Raw genomic sequence first — 6,000 nt, forward strand, 5'->3', positions numbered from 1 at the left:
AATTCGGTTAGGAAAATTTTCATATTTGATTAACTCAATTAGAAAAAAATATGAAAATGATTTTCTGTATTTAAAATATGTCATCTTATTCTAGAATACTTTAGTCTAAAAAACAAAAATATCCTTATCTATAATTTGCATACTATGACATGTGGTTCGATAAAATTAATTTTATCACTTGATTAAAGTTTTATCTTAAATTATAAATTCTTTAAAATTATTTTTAAACACATTTTAATCAGTTAAATCTCGTAATTTTCACATATATATATATATATATATATATATATATATATATATCTATTTGTCTTTTGTTGATATTTATTAGTCAAAATGCCCACTCAATTCAATAGACTGCAAACATTCATACATAAGTTATAGTAATAAAATGATTTTGACTGTACTTGAAGCTTTTGAATTTTAAGAAAATATGTTATGTTTAAATTTAAATAAAATTTGAGTACTTTATTTGGGTAATTTAAATAAAAATTTTATGTAATTTTTAAATTTTATTACTTTAAAAAATAAAAATAAAAAGTTTATTTTTGTTATTATTATATTTTTAAGGCCATTTGAATATAATTTTAAAAGATGACAAACTTAACATACAAATAGATTAAAAGTTAAAAACTATTTAATTTGATTTTACTATATACGGCATCTTTTTTAGATTATATAATCATAATTTAATACAGTGTCATTATTATGTCAGTCAATACTATTAGAAATTTTTTTGAAACATTAATGATTGGATCATGATTAGAAAAAAAAATGGTGCCATTAATTAGTCAAGAAGCATCAATAGATACTATAACAAACGGATTGTTTTTATAAATAATTTTTCCTCCAATCTATTTTTATAATTAATTAATATTTTTAGGTTATTTATATAAAAATCCCCAATGGAGGTAGAAGTTGAAATTTAATTAACGTAATAGTCGAAATGGGCAATTGGAGCACCCAACTTTGACGCTCCAGGTGCCGTCTTCGTGTATATATTATTTTAGGCTCAAATGCAAAATAGAAAATTATTATAAATAGTCCTCATGTTTTACCAAATTTTCATGATAGTTCCTTTCAATTGTTTTTGCGTTTTTTTCATTTTAAAACTATATTATTAGGTTTGAAGCCAAGAATTTGGTTTGAACTAGAAGTAAATATGACCTTTAATTTATTAATTTCCTTTTTTCTAATTTATCTTGAAATTTTGATAAAATTATGAGAAACCATTTGTGATATTATTCCATTTTAGTAGAGTTTTGAGTGTAAAAAGATATTTGGACGGAATCTCGTTAGTGAAGAAGGTTTATACGATCTAAAGTGGGTATTTTTGGATAAATGCCTTGCTAGAAAGAGATAGTAATCGAGTTACAATAGGCATTTCACATATGTATTTGAATATGATTTTTTTTGTCAATTATTTGAATGTGATTTAAAATTTTATTATTTTACATAAAATTTAATCAAATGATATCGATGTAAATCAACATTATATATTTATTGAACATGTAAGAAATAAGTATCGATTGAAGAATTAAATTTAAATTATATGTTATGTAATGAAATGAGTCCTCAAATCAAAAGGGAAAATAAAAATCCGATCATTAGATTAAAGAAAATTTTATTAAGGTAAGTTACATTGAATAAAATTTGTAATTGAGTGGTTTTAAAGTTGTAACACTTAAAGAAAATCCATCATTTGGCAAGGAAATTAGAATTTAAATCAGGAATATAATATTTGATAATGCTCCAGAATAACGTATTTTTATGTATTAATCATATGTTTATTCTGGGCTTGATCCTACTAATTTGAGCTATTTATGTCTTTTTATCGATTAGGGACTGATTTGGAGGCAAAAGCAAAATTAAGGGACAAAAGTGCGAATTTGGAGACACAATGGGCTGATATGCGACGCAGGAAAAAGATTGTGCCAAAAGTGCAAGCATGGAAGACACAAGGACTAAAAACGCAAAAAGAAGAGATTTTATTTTATAAGACTCCATTTTATTAGGATAATTAATATTAACATAATTATTAGGATTATTTAATTTTAAGATTTTATTTTAATTATCTTTATTTATCTTTAATTAATTGTATTTATCTTTTTAGAATTTAAGTTAAATTAGACTATCTCCCTAACACTATAAATAGGGGGTGAAGTGAATCTATTGGGGATTCATCCTTTTCTGTAAACACTCTCCCCCTGAAAGTCTAGGCTTTTGTTTCTTCATATTTTCTTTCAATAAAATCCCCTTTTCCATTTTTATATTTATTTTCTTTTCCACCATTATCATGGCCACTAAAACCTATTTAGCCGAAAGTTGTCAATATTCCCAAAAAAGGGTTCTTGAAGCCTAGAATCCGTATTTAGCCTTCTTGCCAAGTATTCATCGTTTCTCCGCACTATGGGTTGACGCTTTCGTCCATGGCCCTTAAGAAGTAAGCTTTTCAGTATATGCAAAGGCGGCCACTTTGTATGTTTTGGAAGGATTACACAGTCGGTTCGTTAACTTACTGCGTCAGAGGTTGGCAAGCCAAAGAGACAAAATGGCGTGGGATTCGCCATTGAGAAGCGTTGATCTAGCATAGATTACTGGCTAGAGTCAGGTTCCCTAAAAATCGTAAGTCCAATCTTTGGAGCTGGTGGTCGTAGGCGTCCTCTTTCACTATAACTGGCTTACTTGAGTTGAGAAGGGTTATTTAAAAGCCGAGGATTGAACCCAATGCGGAATGAGACAACTGGAGGATGGAATCTACCAATAAGAATTTCTTTTCCTTTAACTCTCTTTATTATTTTTATATATTCTCCATCTCAATTTTCGTCATTTATTTAATTTCGCAATTTTAATTTAATTTAAATACTATTTTTATTTTTCCAAATCAAAATTCTTAATTCTGTTTTTATTTTTTTATTTTTTCAGGAACGCAAGTTTCTTGGCCAAGATTTCAAGAAACGAGCATTCGTACAATTCGGTCCTTGAGGATTTGACCCTACTTCCCCTTTACTGTTATTTTTATTATTTTACAGGGAATAGGATATTTTTGGTACTCTCAACGATCGCATCAAATTTTGGCGCCATTGCTGGGGATCGGTAACGTACTAATCTTATTTTTTGTTTCTTATGACCAGATCTGCTCCAGGAACTCTTGCGTTTGATTCGGAGATTGAAAAGACTGCGAGATCTAATCGCAAGGAAACAAAGCTAAGAAAAAAGCAGTCAACGGTGATTAGAACTCAAAGCAATCCACCGTCAGAAATCAGAATCGACGACGAAGCAGAGTCTAGGGTTAACGAAAACCCTACTCAAACTTTTGAAAGCGAAAAAGTCGAAGTCGATTCCCCTGAAGAAGTGTTTAACACTAGGGTTGACGAAAACCCTAATTTAGCACTTCAACCTATGGCTCAGACAATTCGGCAACTGGTCGAAGCGCAGACAGAACAACCGCCACTATGCATCGCGTATCCTACTATGGATACCGATTTTGAATTAAAGTCGCTTGATTCACTCATCGCCAACTTTCCGTGGGTTACAAAATGAAAACCCCCACAAGCATTTAAAAGAATTCCATATGGTTTGTTTGAGTATGAAACCTCAGGGGGTAACTGAGGATCAAATTAAATTGCGCGCTTTCCCTTTTTCCCTATCAGATTTAGCTAGGGAATGGTTATTTTATTTACCTCCTGGATTCATTACAACTTGGGCTGATCTATTTCGCTTATTTCTTAATAGGTTTTTCCCTGCATCATGAGCGGCTGAGTTAAGAAGAGAAATCGTGGGCATAAGGCAAAAAAATGCAAAGACTCTATAAGACTATTGGGAGCGATTTAAGAAGTTGTGTGCAAGTTGCCCACAATACGGTATAACGGAACAGTCTTTGCTCCAGTATTTTTATGAAGGTCTAAAACCCATGGAAATGAATATGGTAGACGCCACGAGTGGAGGAGCGTTGGTCAATATGACTCCACAACAAGTAAGAGACTTAATCTCCACGATGGCTGCAAATTCTCAGCAATTTCGAGCTAATCCTGAACCCCTTAGAAGGGTTCATCAGTTAAGTAATTCAACCTTAGAAGATAAAGTTGATAGAATTGCTAATATTTTGAATTCTCTTTTTGCAAAAAAAGTAAAGATAGCCCGAGTATGCGAAATATGTGCTACCCCTGAACATACAATTGATGCATGTCCCAGTTTGAATGATGATACTATGGCTCATTCAGATGCTGCGAGAAATTTTCCTGGGCCACCACAAAGGCGATACGACCCTTACGCAAATACCTACGACTCAGGATGGAGGGACCAGCCTAACTTAAGTTATGGGGCCAATCCATGATATAACCAGCCATACCAAAATTGGGTTCCACAGCAGCCACAAGATTCAGGTAATTCTCTAGAAACATTGGTCAATAAATTAGCAGCTAATATGCTTGATTTTCAACAAAAAACGAGGCATCTATAAAAGAATTGACCATATCAATTGAGAAATTAAACTTACAAGGGAAGCTGCCGTCACAAATAGAACCTAATCCAAGACAACACGCAAATGCAGTGACATTGCGAAGTGGAAAGGTATCGGAACCAATTCTTGGCAGAAATCTTGGCCAAGAAATTACCCAGGAAAAACCCAAAAATGACGAACAAGTCCGAGCGAAACCCCCACTGCCGAAAATTCAACCTTCATTCCCAGGACGGTTAAATAAGTGACGAAAAATTAAGGAAGACAAGGAGATCTTCGAAACATTCAGGAATGTCAAAATCAATTTACCACTGTTAGATGCCATTAGACAGATTCTGCGGTATGCCAAGTTCCTCAAAGAGCTTTGCACTAACAAACGAAAATTAACAGGTAATGAAAAGGTAAGTGTTGGTGAGAATGTATCTGCAGTGTTACAACAGAAAATGCCAGCAAAATGTGAAGATAGAGGCATGTTTGCAATACCCTGCAAAATAGGTCATTTAGGAATTAAGAAGGCTATGTGTGATTTAGGGGCCTCCATAAATGTTATGCCTTATTCTATTTATGAATCACTTAACGCGTGTTTTTTGACAAAGACAGGTGTTATCATTCAATTGGCAGACAGGTCCATTGTGCATCCCGAAGGAGTCCTCGAGGACGTATTAGTCAAATTTAATGGGCTTATCTTCCCTGCAGATTTCTATGTGATAAAAATGGAGGAGGATAACGCTCTTGGGTCTTCAGACATCTTATTGGGACGACCTTTCCTTAGTACTGCGAATACTAAGATTAACGTACGAAGTGGAATCCTCACAATGGAGTTTGATGGGGAGATCGTGAAGTTTAACGTTTATGGCACTATTAGTCACCCAAGTGAAGTCTTGGACGTAAACCGTGTCGACATAATTGACTCATCAGTAGAAAAAACTTTTGAGCCATCTTATAGAGATAAATCTAAAATGATGTTTGATGATTTTGAATCTGTTAATAAATTATTGGCTCCTATGAATACTAAACTTCTACCTTCTGTTGTGTAGGCACCAGATCTGAAATTAAAACCACTTCCCGAACATCTCAAATACACATTTTTAAAGAATGATAAGACCGTTGCCGACTTAAAAGGGATCAACCCCTTGGAGGAAAATACGGAACCAAAGAAAGAAGCGCAAGGACGATTAAACCCAAATATGGTGGACGTGATAAAAAATGAGAATTTCAAAGGCCATACGAACGAAAGAATTTAGCTGGAACGGCCCCAATACTAGTTGAGGCGTCAAGCTAGCGACGTTAAACAAGAGCTTATTGGGAGGCAACCCAATTTTTATTTTATTTTTATTTTTATTTTTATTTATTTTATCTTATTATTTTATTATTTATTATTTTCATATATTAATAAAATTCTCTTCTTTTAGGTAAATCGAAACGAAGATAGGAAGAAAGGAGAAACGAAAAATATGCAGCCAAACAGCCCCTACTCGACACTTTTGGCCAGCAACTAGTGGATCTCATTACCATCATACTTGAACGACAGTAATTACACGGGG

The sequence above is a fragment of the Gossypium arboreum genome, chromosome 8 (genome assembly GCF_025698485.1).
Source record: "Gossypium arboreum isolate Shixiya-1 chromosome 8, ASM2569848v2, whole genome shotgun sequence".
Lineage (NCBI taxonomy): Eukaryota > Viridiplantae > Streptophyta > Magnoliopsida > Malvales > Malvaceae > Gossypium > Gossypium arboreum.